Source organism: Taeniopygia guttata, chromosome 5 (assembly GCF_048771995.1).
Source record: "Taeniopygia guttata chromosome 5, bTaeGut7.mat, whole genome shotgun sequence".
NCBI classification, from domain to species: Eukaryota; Metazoa; Chordata; class Aves; order Passeriformes; family Estrildidae; genus Taeniopygia; species Taeniopygia guttata.
The window spans coordinates 14,221,840-14,245,957 of NC_133030.1; the positions used below are offsets into that span (position 1 = coordinate 14,221,840).

Consider the following 24,118-nt stretch of genomic DNA (forward strand, 5'->3'; position numbering starts at 1 on the left):
GACCTTCTGGTGGGATGAGTTGGAGAGAGCTCATGTTGGGGTTTAGACTGTGTGAATAGGATTGCTCAGAGTCCTCTTTTTTTTGATATTGCTCAGTTGCTGCTTCCATCCTCACAATGAGCTTCAGGAAGGGTGCAGAGGAATGACCTACCTGCCTCCCAGACACTGGGGAGACTATCTCTGCCTAATGTGCTGTCCTGCAAAGCCAGCTGTCCTCACTGCCCAATTGTCAGATGACCACTGCTGTGACAAGCCACTTGGAAAACAGGTATTGTGTGGGTTTTCATCTAGAGCTGACATCAGGTGTTTAAACAAAAAAGAAGGGAGATTCATATAGCAATTGCCATGCAAGAGTTCATGCCAGTTATGTTGTTAGCAAACTTAAGTGCTGCACAAGCAAGCTTTTGGAGTTTGATTTTTGCTTTCCTCTGTCTGGAGAACATGGTGTCAAGCGCCTATTTTTTATTTTAAGAGTAGTCTCAAAGACTTGATTGTTCTTTGATCATAGTTCTGTACTGAAGGTAGTTCAAAGTTACAAGGAGTTATGTATGCTGTGTCTTAATGAAATGCTTGTCTGAAATTGAACTGATAGCCTGCTGTGAAAAAATCAATTTGCCATCAGCAACTGAATGTACTTGATGCTCAATTTAGTTCACCCAACTATTTCAGGTTTGTTCCCTGTAGTAAAACAAAAGGGTCCTGAGAATTAATTACAGTGTTAGCATCTGCTCGTGGCAGCTTTGCTGATACACTTGGTGGAATAAGATACTTAAGGCAGGAGGGAGATGGAGTGTAAAGTTTTTCCCACTGCCATTTCTTATGCAAATATCTTTCACAGGATAGGCTCCTCTGGTGTTTCCTGTACTTTTTCTTTTGGCATTAGAGCACTCAGTTGTGTTTAAAACTAGCAAATGCTAATTGCTTCCAGATAATTTGTGTTATGTCACTTTTTCATAGTTCATATTTCCATAACTATTGCTGGCTACTCAGTGGAGTATTGTTTATTTGACTGTTGGGAATAACATTTCTTGGTTTAAAGTAAATCCCAAACGTTTTGGGAGATCAGTGGAAGACTGAGAAGTTGCTGAAGTTGCAGGTTCCTGAGATTCCACAAGTTGAATCTTGTATTAGTGTAATTCCAACCCACTGTGCCAAGCACACTGTAGAGCAGCCTTGAATGCTGGACAAGAATACTTTTGTCTTGTGCAAAGTCTTCTTTAACAGTTTCATCTTTTTTAACATTTAAAGTTGCCAGTGTGCTCACATGCCAACCTAAACTGAGGTTTTATTGTGCTGAACATAGAAACTGAGCTGCAACACAAACACACAAAATAATTATTTGTAAGTTGTCTGTAAGTTCTGTCATGTCGAATTTGAAATATGTTCATCCACATCACTGTATTTTGGAGAGGATCATCTTAGATTTCTGTGATAGGGTGCTTGGAATTTAATCTTGTCCTGTATGATTGTGGTGTCTGTAATACTGGTAGAATTGCCCTGTTTGTCCTGGAGAATGATTTCACTCAATGTAATTATAATAAACCCCCTAAGTTTGGTGAAATAAAACCAGGTTCATTTCAATTGTCTATCCATTAGGTTGCCATGTACCAAATGCTTTTAACTTCTTAACTCATAAAGAAGATTGTTAAAGCAGCACCTGACACTGGTCAGGTGCAGTGGTAATTAATACTAAAGCAAAAATAAAAATACATAAATTAATTATTTAATAAATTTATACTCCTATAAAACTGCAGTAACATACTGTGACCCTTGATATGCACACCTGCATATCTTGTTTCTTCTATCCTCTAAAATTTTAAATGAGTGTTCAACGTGTTTTTCTTTGTACCCCATTGGCTCAGGAGTGGAAGAGCATTTCTGTATTTTGCAGATATGCTTTATTAGAACATCACATGGCATGCAATTTAAACTCTCTGCATGCAGAACAATTCTTGAAAGAACATTTGCTGCTCCTCCAGAGTAAATTCATCCTCTAAATAATTATTTTTGTATCTACTTAGCAAGACCATCCTAATCAGGAAAAAAGTCATATTTCATTATAAAAATAAGGTGATTATTTTTTAAAAGTGGTGCTAAGAATGTTTGTGATCTCTTTAGACATGAATAGCTACTCAGGTGAAATGAAAACTAATGGTTCTTATGATTCTTGAATATAGTTCTTATCAAGGAATATGCTTCATGAGTTGTTTGGCAATATTGAGGGGACAGAAAAGAAGAAACCTCTTCTATCATTCAGTAATTTCTATAGTACATGGTAATTGTTACCTTGAAAATACATTATGCATATTTACATAAGATATAAGACTTTCAAAGCAGTTTTTTTTCTATGTGAGCTTTGGTCCAAAAGGTATGTGGAATCTTCTGAAGTCCATTCCTTGCATGAAAAATAATTGTCAAAAAGAAGTGATTTTCTTTCGAATACGTCAACAAAACAGAAATGGGAATTTGTATGTGCTTTCAATTTGCTAGAAAGGGAAACAATTACTTTTTTTTTCTTTTTTTGGTGTGGGAAAAGTATTCCGGATAGCCTAATATTTAATGCAGTTGGGAGGAAAAACTGTAGGTTTTGTACACCACTTAATTTCTCTAGACATTGAAATGTCTTCACCTGGAGAAGCAGCCTATTTTGTGTCTAGCATTTTTCATTAGAGGTACTAATTAGCAATAGATAACAAATGATGCTGTTATGCATTAATACTCAGAAGTGCATGCAGGATGGATGGATCCACACTGGACCCATCACTGAAACTGGGGACACCTGCTCTCAGAGCTATGGGCAAGAAACCAACTGCAGAAATGATATTGAAACAGCAGGCATAGAGTACTTAATATAGTTTTAAATAAATGTTTTGTGGATTTTTTCGCAGTAAGCATCCTTTGTGTGATTGCCTGCACTGCTTGGAATTGGTCTTCATCATTCAGATTGTGCCAGGTAGAAGCTCCAGTAGAGGGGTGAGGGGACTGTTGTCTTTACCCAGTTTGGTGTCAGTAAAATATAGAATATTTTGTTACACTACTATTTAACATAGATCAGTTTTCAAACCAAATAATTGCCCTGATTAATTCCTCGCTACACCTGTTTATCTCTGTGGCAAAATGACCTTTCCTTCAGCTTTAAAGGGTCTTCAGTACTTATCTTCCCTTGACTTGTGGTAGCTACATGCATCACATTGCAACCCTCACCTTCATTGATGGGAGCAGAAGGGTTTCAAGTCCACCTTAAAATACGTCAGGAGTTGAACTCGTGTGTAGCTAAGAAAAAGAAATTCAATAAAGTCCTTCTTTCAGATAACCCCTCTCTGTTGGCAATGATAGGACATATGGGGCACATGCACACATAACAAAACCATTCTTTCTTCTGTTCTCATTTTAGTCCAGCTCATACATTTGCCAGATAGATTTTTTCCCTAAATTTTCCTAAAATAATCAATTATAAGATCAAGCTAAAGTTATTATTTATGAGGTTACAGCACAGCTACTATTTTTTCTGTGCTCCTGTACCTACCAGAAAACCAACCAAATGGACATTTCGTTTGTGGGATGATTTTATTTTGGTGTTTCCTTGTTTGTTGGCTGCTTTGCACTAAAACAATGTTTTCCTCTGCTTCCTTACCCGAGGCAGAAAAGTCTTGATTTGAACTTGTCTAATTTCTCACGTTCTTAGCCTGTAGGTATATAAAGATTACAGGGTTGGATTTTTTTAGACTATTTCTCTTTTCATGCATTATCTGCAAACCAGAAGTTTAGAGGGAGGTAGGGAATTATATCAGAACAAGTCTTTAATAAGCCATCACAACAGGTACATATATTTTATTGGAGGCTATTCCATTGCCAGAGCCCAGTGCCTACTAAGATAAATATTTCTGTAAGAGGGTGGTTTTTACCTGCATATCTTATTTCACTTATATTAGTTTTTTAACTATGGAAACCACTCCATATTCTTTCTGCAGCAGTCTGTGCAAAAATTCTGCAATAGATTGTGTGGTAACTGAAAAACTTTTAGGTGACTTCCAGCTGAAGAAGTTTGGAACAAGTGCATTAAATTTGACGGCAGGCAAACTTTAAAGAGGTATATAGATAGTTGTATTGGATGGGAAAAGTAAAGTAAGGGTAAGAATTAACTTTTACTCTTGACATTTTTCTTCAGTAAATAACTATCTTACAGCACTGCACATTATTTACATGCCCCTGTTTGTATTCTTAAATTTTGATGGATTTCTGCACTTTATGACTTTTCAAACTGCATGTTGCTGGCAGTGAAAGTGAATGATGTTTAATTTAGTACCACTGAGTTTTTATTTTCAATGAGTATTTTACGTAAAATGCACTAATGTGGTATACTCTGGAAGATCCTAGTAACAGTTTTCTGTACCCTTTTCCTCCTTGCCAATCTTTGAGATTAAAGATGTTATTTTGAGATTTTTGCATGAAGTAGATAGTTGAACATGTGTTTGTGTGCACTCAACCATGTGTGCTCCTGGGAACTTTTTTATTTAATGTAAAAGAGAAATTGGTACCTTCACAGTTCATGATAACAAAGTATGGAATTAAGGAATACATACATTTGATTGTGGCAGAAAACCAAACATAAAAGAACAGCACTGAAAACAAGACAGCAGGGTTAACATAACTTTTAGGGAGAAAGGCATGTTTGGTTGCTTACCTTTTCCTTTTACTTAATGTAATTACCTCATTTGTGACTTTACATTAAAATCTGCCTTACTGTTATGTAGAAAAATAATTTTTAATTAGTGCTACCTTTAGTGCATTTTCAGAAACCCTGATTGACATCTGTAAGTACTTGCAATTTTATAATTCATTTTAAGTACATAATGACATAGTTGTTTACCTATGTAATCTTTGTACTGGTATGTAACTTCATGCAGCATAAAATGCTTTTTTTTGGCAGGCCTATGTTTAGCTGATGCTTGATTTAATTTTTTAATGATAAATCTTAGCTTTTAAAGTTGAAATTTTTGTGTGCAAGTAACTGAGTGACTGAACTGTTTTGATTGGTATCAGACAGGTTTAAGGCTGGCTTTACATGTTTAAACTAGTTTTATACATGTTATAGAGTTTTCATCATGAAAGCTTTAATACTGAGAATCCAAGTATCAGTACACAGAATACCAAGAGATTTTTCTGCAATCGTGTCTAAAGCACTTTCTCTTTTATATTTACTGTGGGAAAAGTGTTGAACTGGATGCCATGACTTGCAAATTGATTCCCATCTCAATGGTAAAACCAGTAAATGTTTGATCTGAAAGGAAGGAATATTGATGATTCCTGGATATAAATTCTAACAAGTCTTGGTGCAGTGGCCTCCACTTTTTGTCTGATGTCATAGCACCTTTTGTGAAGGATAGCTTGATCTTTTCTAGGCTATTAACAAAGGAAATGTAGAATAAAGATGCCACCTTGTGGGTGAACTAAATGATGCAGTAGATGGTTCAAAATGTTTAACAAATAGATTCTATGCATTTGTGACTGGCTGCTGGAAATTGAGTTTATTTTTTTAAAAACATTTAGATTTATTTTTGGAGTTTACGTTCATGAATTTTTTATGAAGTATCTAAGTAATAACAGTTGGACCATTCTGGAATAGGTGTTAAATGACTGCTAAAAATCATGCTTGTAATCACCACATCATTTTGGGATCAAATTCAACGCATTGTTCCTAATGCATTAAAGCCCAATTTTAATACTTTCATCCTAACCTCACTGAGTGACCAAAAGAAAAGCAAACAAAAAAAGGAAGATTTTGCAGATATTCCTTGTATGAAAACAAAATGGTGATGCATTCAGGTTCCTGTGCTGGAATTCTCAATACATGCCAAGATTAATACATTACATGTATTAATTTGTCATTCTTAACTGCATACCATGGGATTTCTTGCAGCATTCAATGAAATACCAGATGTCATTGTTTAGAATTACCTTTGCCTTGGACAAGTTTATATGAAATGCTCTGGATTTTAGGATTTCATTTCAGTGTTTTTGTGCTCATTAAGTGGTAATGGCCTCTCACAGCTGCTCTATATGGAGAACACAATTGAGGGAAATAGTACCAATACCTGTGTCCTTGTAGAGATTCATTAATTTTGGATTTTGCTTTGGAAAATCCATGTTTGCTGTGCACCTCAGATTTCTTGCATAAGAATCTTATAAACTCTTCAGGGTCACTTAGGCTTGTTTGTGGCATTGTGAATCTTTAATGTGACACTGGTGTAAGGAACACTTTCTCCTTATTTAAGGTCCTATGAGCAACATCGTGCTCCTTTGGCTTTGGATTTATTTCTTTCTGGTTTGTCTGCAGGTTTCAGGAGGATTGTTAATGTAACTGATGTAAATACCTACGTAGGATTCTTCTTTTCCATGAAATTTGGTGCAGATTAGGCAAAGGCAATTCCTTTCCTCTCCCCTTTTAAGGGACAATTGGATTAATGCAGGTGAGGGCTCTGCTGAGCAGCTGAGCAAGTCATCACTGGCAATTAATTTCTCCACATGTGGCATCTGGGATAATTTTATAAAGGCATGGTTTTACTACTAGCCAAGAGATAGAGATAGACCTTTTATTTGGTTGCTGGAATGGCAGAGAAATTCCTGATACCTGGCCACAGCTCTGGAATCTGCTTCTTGCTGGTGTGTCGCCCCTTTGAGCTGCTGAGGAGGCTGCAGTAGCACAGAGTCTTCCCTGTAAGCTCTGCTGTCTCAGGGCTCTCCTGGGGGGCTGAATAGTAGTGTGGTGGCTTTTCTTGGCTGATGTTGACCACAAAAGGTCAGGTGTCAAAAAAAAAAAAAAAAATCTATTACAGTATACTGTAAAATATTCCCAGCCTGAAGATGTTTTAGGCTGCTCTGTGTTATGCTGTGAGTTATCTGCCTTGGGCACCCTTAGGAAATAATCAATGACATCAGAATCACCCAAAAAGTCAAGCAATAAGTGCTAGATGCAGATTAATTTTTGTGTATGGTTGTGCACAACTTTTAAGCAGGCCAAGCTTTAATAATAACCCCCATGTCCCATTATTTTGGTGGTGTTTATGTATATTTGAACACTAGCGCAAGAAATTGACATCATGTTTGCTGGTTTAAAATCTATTACTGCAGCTGTCTATTGCTAATGTCCTGTAAGAGTGCTTTTGATTTGAATGATTTTTCTCTTCTATGGCAGCTGAGTATTCTGAACTTAATGTTTTGTGCCCTGTTCAGAAATTACAGGGTATACAAAAATTATACCCTGAAAAAAAATTATACCCTGAAATTCATTCAAACATTTAAAACTTATTGTGTCTAGCAGAGACAGATTTAAGATTACTGAGGTTTCTGGTTGAAGTACTCCAAGAAGAAATCTGTACTCCATTAGGTTCTGAAACATTATGTGACCTTAATTTTCCAGGTATTTTGCCCTCCAAGTTGAAGATAGTACTATAATACTATTTAAGTCCCTTGAAGAGCCTTGTAATATGATAGGCTTAAGTTGTGAAACATTTGAACAAAATGAAAGATAAAAAAGTAATTTAGGACTTTGTATTTTTTTAAATGTGTAGCAACATAAAGATATGCATCAAATAACACATTGAAATAGGTGATAAAATTTGCATATTTTTGGTGCATTTTCCAGTGAAATTATGTGTACACGCAATCAGACATATTTCTTGTATGAAGGTCTTTGCATTTCACTATTTTAGGCAGAGGCATTTCCAGTGATTTGAACCTAGGGATTTGTCTTTTATGTTGTGGTGTACTTCACATAAAATTCTACCCGCAGAGCAGATGTAGGATCACATCTCAGGAGATGAAAGAGAATTTCAGAGCTAAACTTACTTTGTGGGGATAGAAAAGAAGAATTAGCTTTTAAAAACTATTACAGAAAAAGTTAGGAGAGAAATTTGTTTTCCTATTAATAAATGCAATGTTTTCTTTCAGCAATATTAAATACAAAGAAATTAAAATTATCAGCAGCTGGTGGTATGTCCAGCTTCATGAGATGTTAGAAATGTACCTAATAAATGACAGCAATAGCTTCTGTTATTTTATCCTCTCTAACATAATCCTTGAGCACTCCCATGGCTATGCAGTATGACAGAGACAAAATACATCAATGCCAAAAACCCGGAAAAAAGGAAGAGTATGTAATTGAACTATAAGGGCACTTATTCTGGGTGTGAAATTATATATATTCATGTGTATATTTGTATATTTCATGTGTATCTCAATGGTTACCTTAAAGTTTGGTGGTTTGGGGTTTTTTTAATCATGTTTTATTTATATACAGCAAAAAAGTGTTTTCTGTAACTGTGTACAACACTGGTTGTTGTTATATACTGTAGAAGCTTAGTGTAGGTTGTCTTACCTAAAGATTTTCATTAATTTACCCAAAATGTGATTGAATGGAATATCCTTTTGACAGGCCTGTGTGCTGATAGCTGCACAGCAGATTCTGCACTGTCACAATGTGGGTATGAGCACTGAGACACTTTTCAGTCCCAGCTTCAGGTTAGGCTTTCTAGCTACTGAGCACAGGAAGGAATGTAAAACATAACCCAGCAGGCAACCATTAATTGCATTTTGCTTGTCTGAGCTGCTGTTTGCCTGCTCTAGGCTGCCAAACACCAAGCTTTTCCCACCTATTTCTTTAGCTGTTTCCCAGTCCTGGGGATTTCCTGTGTATTTGGGATCCTTCTCTGAGAGCTGCAAGTGTAGTGGTTTGTGGTGGCTACTGAATTGGTTCTCAGTGGCTGGTCCAGTTTTGGTGAAGTCAGAATAAATTCCTTTTGCTGACAAGACTGCCAGTTCTCCTTTTTGAGCGATGCAGGCTGCTTTGGCACTTGGTGAGTGTGAACATTCACCCTATATTTCTGCCAAGCTAGGAGTAGGACAACTGTGAGTACAGAAAGGCAGCCAGGAATCTTGAATCGGAGCTGTGAAAAATTATGTCCCCTTTAGTCTGTGCTTGTGGGTTTTATTTTGCCAAAAACTGCAAACTTGACCTCTGATTTACTAACAGTTACTAACTAGCAACTGCAAGTAATCTAAAAAAGGCTGTTTCAAATGATTCAAGATTGTATATTTGTTGATTTTTTTTTTTGTTTCATCTAGAAAGCTGTGAAGTTTTGTGTCTACTTTACTAAGAGTAATTAGCCCAGCACTTTGAAATTCACAGAGTAAAGGGAGGAAGCTAGGAAGGTTGTGGAAAGGAAAATACCTTCAGAATATGGAAAGGTTAAAAACTTTAAAAAATTTCCAGTCTTGGTGGGGTTAAAAAAAGATCTTTGTCAGATTTCTAGAAGTACTGATTATAGACCATAACACATCCACTTACTATTTAGAATTTTCATGAGCCATAATTTTTGTAATCCCATTAACCTTTATTGAGAGAACAAGCCTCAGACTGATGATGAATCTGTTTTTATATCTTACTCTCAAAAAGAACTAAATTAACTTGTGGCCACTGTTTCTGTCATTTGCAAAATCTCTTCTCAGTGTTATGTCACTTGTAATTGTAATCTTGTAATCTCTGTGATTCTGCACAGTAAACACTCTCTGGCATTCTCAAAGAAAATCAAACTTTCCTGTTCTTCACATTCCAGTCGCAGATAAAAATGTTTTATCTTATAAAATACTGGGTAAGAATATTTCTATCTACCATTTTACAAGAGAAGAACAAAACTAAGTTTTATCTTTGAAGAAACAACATGATCTTGTCCTTTTAATAGAAAGAAGAGATCCTTTGCCTGTGAAAATTAAATCCTCCACAGTTTGTAGTTGCTTTTCAAACTCCTCAGCCTGACAGTGAAATTGTGTAATCTGATAATAGCATGCCTGAGGCTTACTGTGATTTTTTGGGCAGTAGTATTAGCAGATGCTGTGCTCTGTTGATTTTAGTCACTTAGGGTTTGAGCCTGATCCTATTGAACTGAGTGCAAATGTAGTGTGATTACTCTGACTTCACTGGAATCACCATAAACATTTCGGGGTAACTGAATTCCGCATTTATTTAATCACACTTGTGGTTCTGCTGTGAGCTTTTCAGAAGTCACTAGAGGAAGAAAGGCACAGCTGACTTTTCCCATCTCTTTGTGACAGCTTTCTTAATTCGAGGAGTGTTTGCTGCTGGCCAGTTGTTAGAATTGCCATGTATCTGTCTGTGTGTTTGTACTGATGACTCAAGGTCTCCATGCTAAATGCACACACTGGTTGACTTTCCCTTGTCTTACAGACAGTTTGAGTTGCTTTAAGATTCCTGTGCCTTGTCACTAGAGTTTCTCTTTATTCATGAACCTTCTCACTGACTTTATAGTCAGTTTGATATGAATATATTTGAGTGTCTATGGTTGGATGAAGTAATTTGACATGTTCTAGAAGTGGTAAGTGTTCGTGTTGGTAGGTGGCCGTAAATAAAAACTAGGGAAATGTAGGATCTAATCCTGCAGTCGTTTTTTCCCCTCTGATGCTGTCAGTGGGAGATCTGTCTTTGTAACAGGGACTAAGGTGTCAGGATTGTACAGAACAGAAATTGTAGCTTGTTCACAGCAGATTTTATAGCACAGATGTCTTCAGTGGCACAGACGTGACTGTTTCCTATTTAGTGAAGGCTTTTTCTTAACTCTGGAGGCTTTTCAGACTGGCAAACCAAAGTCTCCATAGCAGACTCTTCAGTTTTTTTCTTATAATAAGAATAGTTAATTTAATGCTGAGCCTCATGTGCTTTTTTTCCTCCTTTATTTTACTGACCAAAGAAATTTAATGGGAATCTTGTGCTCTTTTGTTTCTCATGGTTCTCAAAATCTCACATTTCAGTATTTTAAAACTCCAAGTAAAAGATTCTAATAGATGATATCTGTTAGAGATATCAGTGTTAACAACTATTGACTGCTACTCATAACTGGTGATTAAGTAGTAACCAGTTTATTATTATAATCCTTGATAATAAACTGGTTCACTTTTATGCATCCTCAGTGTAATTTAGGGATAACACAGAAATGTTATACAAAATCAAGAGGGAAAAAAAAGGAGGAGAGTGAAAGAGGTTTTGGATCTGTTTTTTTCCTGGTACAAGGGGGGCTGTTTGGGGACTTATGAAAGCAGGATTTTAGCTGTGTCCAGGCTTGGAGGACCTGCAACACACAGAGAGGGAGGTCACCCCTGTCTTCTGCCTTCTTTTCTTTGTGATTCTGATCTCAGTGGCCACAGAAGAAAGCAAATGTGCTGGTCTAGGAGAGAAAGTCTCCAGAAGTGTCTGACTAAGCCACTAAGGTTTTCTCTTGGCTTGGACTACCAAGTTATTTTTCTGGTTTTGTCACTGAGGGCAGGGGTGACCCAGTACTCCAGTGCTTCTGCTCTCTGTTCAGGCAAAATCTGATGTAGTTGATTAAAGTAAAGGGGTGTAGTTCTGCACGAGACACACCTGACTCTGGGAATCTCTAGGAAAGTGTTCATGTGATTTTTAGGAATTCCTAGCCTGATTTCTAGGAATTCACCTCTCAGCTTTCCAGGCATTTGACCTGTGCTTTCTAGGAAATGCCAGCTTCTGATTTCTACTTATATTTCCTCATCACTTTCCAGGATTATTTCCCCATTCTTTTGTTGTTGTTGTGTTTGTTTTTTTTTTTTTTTTTTTTTTTTTTTTTTTTTTTTTCCCCTGTGCTGCATCATGATAATTTCTCCTCAATTTACAGGACTATCTTATGTGCATTCTGGAAATTTCCTCTTTAATTTCCAGGCATTTATCTCTGGTTTTCAGTAATTCTCCATGTCTGCTTGCCACAAATTTAACCTCCTATGTTTTGTGAATTTTCTTTGTGCTCTCTGAGAAATCTCCCCTCTAGGCGGGTATCCTCCAAGATTTTTGCTCTGTGCTTTGTAGGAATTTACTTTGCCTGTTCTAGAACATTTTCCTGGTGCTTTCAAGGAATTCCTCCCTGCCTTCTAGAAATTTTCTCTGTGCTGCCTAGATATTTTCTCCTACAAATTCAAGTAATATACCCTCTGCTTCCAAGACATTCTATATATATTTTGTAGAAATTTTACACAGGTTTTTAAGGAATAAACCCTTTTCTTTCTAAGAATTTCTCGCAGGCTTCCTTGGATTTTACCTTTTAGTTTCTGGGAATGACATCATTTTAATTTAAACTGAGGGTAAAAACACACTACTAACAAATAGTTATGTATTAATTTATTAACTAGTAGGATCAACTATTTATATGGTTTATATCTCAGGCCTTTTGTGTTGACCCTTTACTTTACAGAAGCTGCAATGAGGTCCTGGCCCTGTTTTTTTTCTTTTCTAGGTGTTGCTCTTTTGTAAGTAAAATTGTAGGATGAGGCTTCGGTGTGCATGCAACAGCTCTTGCAGTACTTGTCTTACTGTACCAATCATTTGCCATGTACTAATATTTTAGAACATTAATTGTGATAACTGACATTCTCTTAATTTAACAGATAAGGAAAATTGTAGCAGGAGGGTGGTGTAACTTCTCAGCTCCCAAAGGAGCTTAGAGAAGATTTAATTTCTAGCTCATTTTAGAAGCAGATATGCCAAAAGTAGAAGAGAACAATCAGTAAGGGTTGAACCCCAGCTTTCTGGTTTGCTTTGGTACTTTTGCTCTAGTTCAGGTATTGCAGATGCTCCCACCTTCCAACACCAGAAATTTCAAAGTTCCCAGTTCCCATTTTTTATCCCTCATGGACCCCATGTCTCTTGCCATGTCCACCTTGACCATCAACAGCTACATACATCAGTGTGAGCCCTCAGTTTCTTGGATCCCTCACAGCTTTAACTTTGGTCAAAAGCACCTACAAATACCTGTGGGTTGGGAAAGAAAAATAACTTCAAATTGCTCTTTGGTTACATTGTCAATTCACAAAGGAAAAGAAAGATGACTGCAAATGTGGTAGGGAAATGCCTCTAGGTGCTGGAAGCTGTCACGTAACAATTCCTCCTCTCTTTCTCTGTTTGTGTCACATGGTATTAAAAAGAGACAGGTATTAATCTGCTCCTGCTGTACAACTTTAAGTAGTACAAAATGTGCTTTTATCATAGTTACCTTGAGTGGTTAAGGCATGTAATTCGCTGCTGGAGTGTTTGAGATTTTTATCTATCTATAGGGCAGTCTGCCACACAATTTGCTCATTCTTTAATTGGTTAATTAAATATGTTATAGCTTCTAGTTTCAGATATTGATAAAAGCTTGCAAAATAATCTGTTGGGTACACAGAGGTGGAGTAGGCTCTGCCTGGTGTCTTGCCCTATGGTTCTGACACCCACAAGGGTCTGAGAAAGACCACATGACTCTCATGAGGGGATTAAAACATCATGAATAGAAAATCTTATTCAAAAGCTAACGTAAAATCTGTATTTCTCTTTTTTCTTTTAAATTTTTTTAAATACTGGCAATAATCTGGATTAAAAGAGCTACAGGCCCCTCCCTTATGTATTGCTTTGTTGATTTATTTTGAACTTGTCGTATTTTATTGTGCCTAGACAAAGGGTTTACAAAGGTGTTTGTGAAGAAGTTATTTCTCCTTTTTCTTGAATTGTCATATTGATAATATCAAAGAGAAAAACTCATATGTTTTATTGATTTATCAACAGAAGACTTTACTCCAGTCAGAATTTTTTCATACAAAAATTTTGTTCAGAAGCAAAACGTAAAATAAATTCTGTATTTTAGCCCTTTTAAAATTTTTTCTGAACATCTTCCATAGAACAAAAAGATTTCTACATATCATTAGGCTTATCGCTTTTTTGTGTTAGTTATCACATTTTTTTTTCCCTGGTACATTTCAGAGAATCAAGAACTGTAATAACTTTATCACATTACAGTTAAAAAATTCTTTGATAGTAGGATAGTAAGAGTATTAATATAGCCAGAGACTTAAATATGGAAATAGGGTATTAATCACGTTTCATGTAAATTGCAAAACGTAGGCTCTTGAGTGAGATTTGAAGTTATCTCATGATAAAAGCACTCTATCAGAAAAGAACATTCTCTTAAGTAGTTTTTGTCTCCATGTAAGTATTTTGTACTATTGTTTTCTAATAAGTCATCTGTCATTCAAACAGAAAAGCCCTCGATCTGGGAAATGAGGGGCTAGGATGGAACCAGAGGGCTTAAGGATGTTCAAATGACATCTGAGATTATCTCTGAGGTGCATCAGAGGCAATGGAGCAGAGGAGATTTTGCAGGATGTCAGCTGAAAACCTGCTCCTTGTTTTTTGTGGGAATGCAGGTTGTTTTAAGCCAATGTTCTCCATTTTTTTGCAGCCTGGATCCTTCTTTGAGCTCAGTGATGTCTCCCTTTGTTTGGAATGCCAACACCCTTGTGGTCTCCAGAGACTGAAGCCCTCTTTGCCAGACGTAAGCAGTGTTGTCACTGCTCAGGGCAGCAGCTCAGCGTGGGGAGCATGTGCTTGCTGAGGGATGACCCCAAATTTTGGCACTCTGATCCCTGTCCTGCAGGAGTTGAGCCAGTTGGAGGCAGCTGCCTGTGCCTCACTTGCAGTAGCTGTTTGCAATGGTAGAATGGGTCTCTTTTATAAAGTTGGGCAGCTTGGTGGTATTCCAAGAGTTGAAGGCTTTTAATCCCCCAACACTTTCAGGGGTTGCTCCCTTTCTGTTGTCTGCTGTGGAGGAACTGAGCTCTGGCCTTCTTGCCTGGAAATGTTTAGCTAAGCTTTCCTCCTTTGGTGCATTTTAACTCCCTCTGAGCCTCTTTGTGCAGCTTCTTTTTTGAGAAAAGTAGACTTAGAGGAATCACCTGTAAATCAGCTCTCCAGGGGAATTGCAAGAGTAGCCAAAAATCCTTGCTTTTGTTATCTCTGTTTTGGCAGCACTGCTGAAGGATGTCTTCACATGATGGCAGTTAGAAGCAAAAGTTCATTTTTATTGGACGCTCCAGATCAACAGCTTCCCAGGTTTACTGAAGTATTTTGAAATCCTCTGAAAATGTGTTGTATACCATTTGCTTTGAAGAAAGAATCTATTATAGTTTTGTACTGTCTGGTGGAAAAAAATGTTTGCTTTTTCCATCTCTGAATGCACCCAGCGATTCTGTAGCTAAAAAAAGCTGAAGTATAGTTTTTGACTGTGTGTTTTTTGTTTTTGCAGATCTGCTGTCCAAACCAGCATGCTGTGTTATGCCAATCCAGTGCCTTGTCAGCGTGGCAGACAGCTGTAGTTAGAATACAAAGCCTTTTGTTCCACCCACTCCCTCATCTCTCAGGTTTTATTCCACTTCTTTGAGCAGTGGACACATTCCTGCCAGTCTAGGTGTTTTAATTTAATTTGGGCACAGACTATATAAAATTGAACAGATATCTGAAAGCAGTGAAGAGAAGACCATAAAATGAACAATGTGCTCAGCTTCATTTGAACCAAGCAATGCTGTATTTTTTTTGTCCCCATTGCCACAAAAGTCACACATGACTTGGAGGTGTGTGGCAAAATGATCCAACATGGGGAGAGAAGGTAAGGAGACTGGAATTGGACCTAATTTTCTTTGCTATGTATTTATGAGGTGCGTTTTCAAGACAGGGTGTTTCTTCATCTTCTACAGTTACCAGCACTCATTTCTCTAAAGTGAAGAGTATATTTCCCAATAAATTAAAAAAAATGTTTAAAAAAACAGTAAAATCTCTTCCACAGAAAATATTTTTCAACTCTTGCCCCTAAAAGACAGCATGACATTGTTTTCAATGGGTTTGGAAAGCGCTTGTTTCCAAGAAATTCCTGGAAACATAGGGTGGTAATTTCATCCAGTAGACAGGCCAGGAATTCTACAACACAAAATTTCACTGCCTAAAATAATCCATTAGTCAGAAGACAAAATGAACAAATTAGCCTGAAATACTAAACTTTAAAAAACCCTTTATTTTTAAAGGCATTTAACAATATTTTTTTACCTCAAGGTAATGTAATAAATAATATTAATTACATAATTTTGGAGAAGTTGTCATGATTATGACATTATAATGATATTCATATATTATATCATTCCTTCAAATGAGCCAATTCTTGCAAAAGGTTTGTCTGTATGAATGTCTCCAGTAGATATATTTTCCTTACCCCTGTCTAAACTGATGAAGAAATTCATGCTGTAAAGGACTTATTAATCCTACAAATAGCCCAACACACATTAGATTAAGTTTACAGGCTTTAAAGGTGTTGTGTTTTGAAAATAAAGCTTTTGTTTTACGAGTCAGACTTTGCATGTGACAGACAAGTCTCTGGTTTTCCTCCCACCCACTTGCACCTTGATGTCGTTCAATTGTGGTACCCTTCAGATGTAGAAAAATGTGTGAATGGTAATACCATTATAAAGGTGGTAGGTGAAAAAATTGAGACTTGAAGTTGATTGCATTTAATTTCTCAGTAGTTCACTGTCATTGATGTACAGTCTCTTTTCTTATCATTCCTGCAGTAGTTAATATTGACAGAGGCATATTTATCCTGTATCATAATCTTCTCTTTCATACTGAAGACTTTAAAATTGTTCAGTTGAAGACTTTAAAAGCTTTTGTTGGAGGAGTTTGTTACATGTACATCTGAAAAGAAAATTGAAAAAAGCACTGAAACCAAAATTTCAGAATTAAATCCAAGATTATGCAACATAAATGGATCCCCTATCCAGGAGCACTTCTACATATGCATTTCTTTATATTCATAGACATGGGGGTATAAAATAACTATCACCCTAACTTAGAAATATCTGAATATGCAACCAATTATTTGCCTTTGACTTATGAGGAAAATGTGAGTAGGAGGAGGGCATGCAAAGTCTCAGCAAGCAAAATGAAGATGTGTAGCCATAAATGTTGGTCACTACTGCAAAAGCAGTGTCAAATTATACTAGATGATCAGCACTAGCAAATGAAAATGCCATAGCTCTCTAGATGTGTTACTGGCATCTAAACACTATTTACTTTTAGATCTCCCAGGAGTTTTATGAAAATGCATGAGAAAGTTTGCTGAAATGACACTCTTTTCAAAGAAAATATGCTTGGGAGGCTGTGGGGTTTTTTCAGTATTATATTCAGGAACAGCAACTTCATTAAGAACAGTTTTTAGTATGTACATTCTCAGTTATGGACAGTTTTTGCAATTCCCAAGCCATAGGCATCATGGAGTGTGGCTTTGTTTCTTTTTTTTTTGTTTTATTTACCAGTAGCATTTACACAGTGAGTACCCACTCACTTTATTTAGTTTCCTACAGAGGACTTACAAAATTTCTGGAAATCAGTAGGAAAATGGAAAGCAGCATGGGAAACTGGGAAGGCACTGGGAAATGTTCTAGGAAATACTATTCCTGAAAGTTGGGACAGAATTCCTAGAAAACAGAGGGAGATTTCCCAAAAACACACATGGGGGAAGATACCTGCAGAGAATGGGGAAATTTCCTGCAATACGAAGTGCTACAGCCTAGAAAGTGGAAGGTAGAAAAACGAGGAGAGCAGCCAAAGTGAATACTTTCAACAACACACTTGACATTTCTAGGAAGTTGGCTGTGGATTCCCCAAAAACACACAGAGAAGTCTTATAAAGCAAAGGGGGAATTCCCAAAAATCTTGTGCAAAGTTATGGGCATGGGGAAAATTGTGGAAAGTGTGGAATATGTGGAAAATTTCCCAGAAAGCTGAGGATATTATTTGAAAGCTGTGGAATGCACTCCTGCAGAGAATGAGGTAAATTCCTGTGGTTTGGGGTGTGGGTGGGCACTCCTAGAAAGCAGAAGAGGAATTTTCCAGAAATCATGTGGGAATTTGATGAAAAACAGAGTAATTCCAGGCAATGACAGGTGGCAGCTCATGATACTTTTCAAAGTGAAGCAGAAAACTTGTACCAATCCCTGCAAGCTGCTGATCCTAAGCCTTACAGCAAACATGCATGAAGACTGAAACATATTGAGTAGAAAATACTGCAAATATTTCTGTTGGAAAAATCAGATTGCTTCTCTTTTAGTGAAAACATTTTTGAACATATGATTGCAAGGTTAAGATTAGTTTACATGAATGGATAATGAATATAGTAAGATTTTTTATGATTATCTGTTTTTTGATAGAATTCATAACTTTGGAAGGACACTAGGAGGTGGCAGCCTTAGGATGATAACTGAAGTGAAACACAAGACTGTCAAAAAGTAAGCCATTAAAAAACTTCAGGAAAAGAGTAAGTATCTTGTAGATGTGTGATATTCTTTAAATTATTCCTAGCTTTCTTACAATCTGATGATTCTACTCTTCCAATATCTGTTTGAGCACCAGATCATATTAGATACAGAATGTCTCTTTTCAGTTGTGGAGATATTTATTCTCATTTTCTAGGAAGTCCTTTGTGTCTCATTCATTGCCCCTGTGGCAGAAACCTGAAGCAGCGTAGGTTTTGAATACACTCCAATTCTTCTGTCAAACTGTGCAATTCAGGGCTCCTATTCTTTCACAAAAGAATAATTGAGAATATATTTGCATATTAGATTGCCAAGTAACCAAATCTCTTTGAAGGATATGTGCAATTGAACAGTGTTTCTTAGGTATTTACTTGAGTTTTTATCAATAAAGTAAGGTAAAAATAAGGAACAAAAAAAGTGTTCCATTCACAAATCAGTATAAATACCACAGTGAAAATTTTTGCCTAAAGTTTTGTGGCTGAGCTGCCAGATAAGATTTCAGGACCTTATAATGACAGCACATAGTATAGTATACTCCAGTAGGATATGTAAAACAATATTTGCTGTTAGCTGCATCTAGGATATTTTTCTTGGGATATTGAATTGTTTGGAAGTCTCATTTGATTGAAGTATTACAGTTTTAATTCCTAGTTGCTGAAAAGTTACATTTTACTTTGTTTCTAGGGTTGGTAATCAGGCTTTCCAAAAGCCATTTTAAAAGCATTAAATGGAAGAGGCTTTAAGCTAAATCCATACTTAGCCCTTGATTTAAAATCACAGTGTTTTTGTACATTTTAAAAATGCATGTATTTTGAAAGCTCGAGGGTTTGTTGTAGTAAACACAACACTGACAATACTTGTGTCTGGTCAATTGTACTTTGCCTTCTGTCCATAAAATACTAAGTGCATTGGGTTCTAGGTCATCACTACAGCTGGAGCATTGCAATTAATTATATACTGTTATTACACTAGAAGAAACTAAATTCAGAGAGAACAAAATCATTGCATTCTTCCTTTTATTAATATTAGCTGACATATCTTGTAATGGAGCCATGTAATGATGGAGAACTTAAAATGCCCTTTACCACAAAGCATTTTTTTACAGAAAATGAGAGAGGACATATCATTCAAAGCCTTGCTTCAGCAATAATCTTTCTGCACAAAAACCATAATTACATTCCTCTGTTTCTCCCATATGTTCACTGATTTTGAGTGTTCATACATTTGAAAACAGTTACTGATTGATATTTTATCTATTATTTATTTCACAGTATAAAAATAATCCAGTAAAGAAAAAGTAAGATATACTACATGAATGCTTTTTTAGAACTTTATTTTTTTTTAGCTATTCAATATGTGCTGCCATTTTCTTTTATTTCTCTTTCTGCACCAGCAATGGCAATAACTGTGTTATTATTTCTTAGCTTGCAACTGCTTTGCATTATGACTTTAACTTAGTTCAGTTGTTATATGTACAGTGTATTATAGGAGGTAAAAATGCAGAAGTGGATTGCTCCTGATACTTCCTCACAGCATATGTTACATTTAGGGTTCAGTAAACATAAGCATCCACCACACAGAACCATTACAATTCTACATAGTCCACAACAGAATTAGCCTATCCAGCCAAAACTTTAGATTTTGTAGATGGTGCAGGACCTGGAATTCTTGAGCTTTTTTGCAAAGAAATTATTAACCTCTTTGTTACAACATAGTGCTTTTAGGAGCCCTTCCTTTACCTCTTTTTCCAGAGAGTTATATGGCATTATGGAATGGTGCCTTTTATAAGGTCTTGTTTCTTCTGGGCCCCCATCAAAAGGGCAAAAAGCCTTGACTGGTTTGGTATGTAAAAATGAATTTCAGGTATGAAAATATAGGCAAATTTGGTAAATAGACAAGACACACTCTACTTTTTTTTTGTTAGATGTTGTCACATGATCTGATTGTAAAAGACCAAACCATTATGTACTTTTGCCTTTCTTACAGGATTGTGGTGAGGAATCATATTTCAAAATTTGAAATTGTTGTATGACTCCCTGGAAGAAGTGAGGAAGATGGTTTTTATTAGGCTACCACTAGTTTAGAGTAAAATGCATGGGAACTACTCATAGGAATTAATGAAAAGATTTTAAAATGTTTCTGTCAGAATATTGTCAGTATAAATGATAACATTTTATTTCTTATTCTCTCTCTTGGCAGATATTTTTCACAGAGATCTAAAAGTGGAAAGCATTTTTGTTAAAAGCAGTGACATCAATGAAGTAAATGAAGTGAAATTAAACAGAAAGGTAAAATGACAACTGTAGTTTGGCTTCAAGAGCCATTTTTAATATTCAGGTATTACTGGGAGACCTGACTTTGACTCCTATTAGTAGATTTTGAAATGAATTACAAGATGGTATTATTAAGGGGAAAAAAAATTTGGAAGCCAATAGCCACTGTTGAAAAGAGTATTTTTTTAAAACAGTAAGTACATTTCTTGGTCAATTAAAAAAATATCCTTAAAGTAAACATACCTTGTTTATGCAGATCTATATTTGCATAGTCCCAAGCCATTAGTTACAGGAAGCCAGCAGATGCTGTGAGATGTAATTAATATTTAAATTAGGAACATTTTCAATTTAAAGTAAATCTGTTAGTAATTCAGAAAAAAGCCTGTTTAGACTGTATCTTGATTGAAATACAAGTATATTATAGGATTCTTTTATTATTAATAAATATGTGCTACCTAAACACAATGTTCCATATGCTTACATCTTTATTTGTATTGAAGAAAATAGTCTTTTATGTTTTATAAATCATGTGTTAATTGTGCATCACTAATTTGCTATTTTAGTTGTTGTTACTGTTGAAATGTAGGCATCATCTTCTACGACTGAATTGTTGGATCAGGAATTTAATATCTGGGATAGAAGACTCCAGGCTGAGAAGCATTTTAGTCACTGGAGTGGGCAACTCAGTAATTTATAATGGATTAATCCAGACTGCAAAGCTGTTTCCTGTTTCTTAGACTTTTGTATTTTTATACAATCTAATACTAATTTTAAGAAATATCCTTGTGTATTTCTCTGTACCCTTCAGTTTGGGGCAGTGTGTGACTTTCTTCCTGAAAGAAGGCAGGTAAGACATTGATAAATTTTCTGTCTTTTCCATAGGTTTTCCATCCTTTCAGTCAACTCACCATTTCCATCAATAGAAACCACCATGGCCAGCTGTTCTTTTTTTCATAGCCTTGCTTTATGTACCCATTTGGAACAGCAACTGGCACACTCTGTCATCTCTCCTGCAAGGTGCAAGTATTTTTAATATGTTCCATCCTGTGAATAAGGTCAGATGTTTCCTCCCCTTGCTTGTTCCTCTCATTTTAGAGGAGAATAACTCCTGAATGACTTTAATGGGAGAAGTGGAAAACACAGAACCAAGTCCCAAAGCTGGTGTGGCCAGCAGCAATTAAAGTGACTACAGGAAAGGAGCGTTCCATCACACAATGTAACAGCTAAAACCAACATTTATGTACTTTAGACTTTGAGGCTTGAGGCATTAATGTTACATGTCAGGCTAAGGTTCACACCCTCCTATTTCTGCCTGTGAGGAAGTCTCCCTGGATCTTTATGATTTTCTGGTTTTGGGCAGGATATGCAGACAGAATGATAGGGCAAATCCAGACGTGGCTTGCTCCTGGTGAAAGAGGTTCTTCCATAAGGCACATGAGTACATGGCACAGGTGCATACTGGCATGGGGCTGAGATGAAATTTTGTTAATATGTATAGAAAGACCTTATTTTTCAAGTCACCTCTCAGTATCAAGACATTTCTTTGTGAACTCACAGATACTGATATCTTCAGATGTATGTATTGTCTCACGGACTTTGATAAGAAAAATATAATACATAAAGGTATGCTGAAGAATTTAACTTCTCCATGTGTTACACTTGAAAAAGGCTTTACAAACAGGATAAAACCCTATCTTAAAAAAATCAGCATTTTAAAAAATGCTTAAAAAAAAAAAATCAGCATTTTCCCCACACTTTGAAATGTCCTCTTCATGGACAGTTGATGGGTAGTACCTTTTTTGGTAAGACTTTTACCACTCTGGTGGTAACCTCTCTCTGGTGACATAGAGCTAATTTGTGTCTTCTGATGTGCTGCAGAAAAGGATAAGAATCTCCAGCTAAGCAGTGGGAATGAATGATAATAACCAATTTTTTTTAGACAATTTCTATCCCAAAAATGTACCTACCCTAGAGTATGGGACTGATTAATATTTGATGTTGAAATGGAAGTTGAAAAGCCCCCAACACCACAAAAGCAAGTAATTATGAAGTAGCCTGCCCAATTTACATGTTTTTCAGGGCTTTCCCCTTTTCTATTTAGGCAATGAAAACTTCGCGTTACATAACATAAAGATTTGTAACCTTTTCTGATTTATACTGCATGCTATAACATACTAAACTCCATTATTCAACATAGCATTCATTTTTTAAATTCTGTGGAGTCTTTTCCTCAACAGTTTATACCAGCAAATTTCACAGCTTGCTCATTACAAAATTACAAACCGAAGCAAAAAAGAAATCCTCTTTAGGGGAAGATAATTAGTCCTTCCAATATTCTGATTTATTAAATACTAGTAGCATTACATATTCTTTAAGTGAGGGGGCTGTACAGGATAGTTTCCAATTTACCAATCATGACAGAAGCATAGAGTCTCATCACTGCAAGGGGCCTTGAGTTGTGTGATTTATTTCTCTGTCCAGAGGAAGAAGCAGCTGTACCGAGGTCACTTCTGATGAATATTTGTGCAAAGTGTACTTAAAGACCTCCAGTAATGGGGACTCCATAATCTTCCCAGGCACTCCATTCTGATGCTTCATTATCCTCCTAGAAATTTTTCCTGCTGTCTGCCCCAAACCTTCAGTTTGACAATCAACTTAAACTTATACCTGCAGGCCATGATCTAATCACTTTTTTCATTATAAAGTTTCAGTTAACTCACCTGCAGCCACGTAATTGCTCTTGCTGACCTAAGGGACGTGGTGGAATCCTGTGCATGGAAAAAGGAAAAGGGTGCAACTGCAATTCACATTTTCAGACTATTATTTTCTCCTTCATGCAGCACAGATATGGAGAACAGGTAGGCACCCTCCTATTGTTAGCAATCTGTTATTTCACTTCTCTCTTGGTCTCTTGTTCTTTAAAGAGACAGACAAAACATGCCTTCCACTTTGACAACAAACAAGTTACACTTTTTTTTTAAGAAGCATTTTTATGGGCCTGTGCATTGCACCCTTGGATATTTTAATGTATTTAATTATTACATTAAACACAATAATTTGGGTTACAAAATAATTTAAGGGAAACAGTATCAAAATCCTTACTAAAATTGGGGTTCCTCTTGTAACCCCAAAGCCTCTTAGCCTGTGCTGCATAAAGATTTGCTCCTGACAGATGCATAATATCTGTTACTCACCTCTTTGTTCTCTTCTAGGTACCTATTAATTCCAGTATTTTCCTGGGAGTTAATGAGATACTTCTATAATTCTTTGATGCCAGCTTTTTCACACTCTTACAGATAGATACCATGATCTACTTTTTCTTTTTTCAAGTATTTTATCTGCCTTTCACTAATGGTTCTTGAAGAGCTAATAGCTCTGAAAAGTCCTGTCACTTTTAAAGTACTCCAGAATTAATTTTATCAGTTATGGCTGATTTTAAAATTTCTAACTCAAGTACTTGCTAACCTTTCTCTGCTCTGCAGAAGACTGAGGTCTTGCCCCTTTGTCATTGATATTGATTGGACCATCCACTGCTCGCACTTGACATTTTGGTTAAAATTGATGCAAGAAGACATTAAATACATTTGCCTTCTAAGCATCATCAATCAGTTGTGTTCTTGGTTGAGTACAACAGCAATGTCTTTATTCACTGTCTT

The 24,118-nt window shown here is 36.3% G+C and overlaps 2 long non-coding RNA genes across 2 annotated transcripts; both read left to right on the forward strand.

The window, feature by feature from the left end:
* The first annotated feature begins 105 nt into the window (after positions 1-105).
* Positions 106-18,194, forward strand: LOC140684398 (uncharacterized). The gene is made up of 3 exons (XR_012056613.1): positions 106-268; positions 15,135-15,494; positions 18,085-18,194. It is a non-coding gene; the product is annotated as an uncharacterized lncRNA (long non-coding RNA).
* A 1,264-nt stretch (positions 18,195-19,458) lies between these two features.
* On the forward strand, positions 19,459-21,481 carry LOC140684208 (uncharacterized). The gene is made up of 3 exons (XR_012056135.1): positions 19,459-19,486; positions 20,389-20,477; positions 21,345-21,481. It is a non-coding gene; the product is annotated as an uncharacterized lncRNA (long non-coding RNA).
* The last annotated feature ends 2,637 nt before the right edge of the window (positions 21,482-24,118 follow it).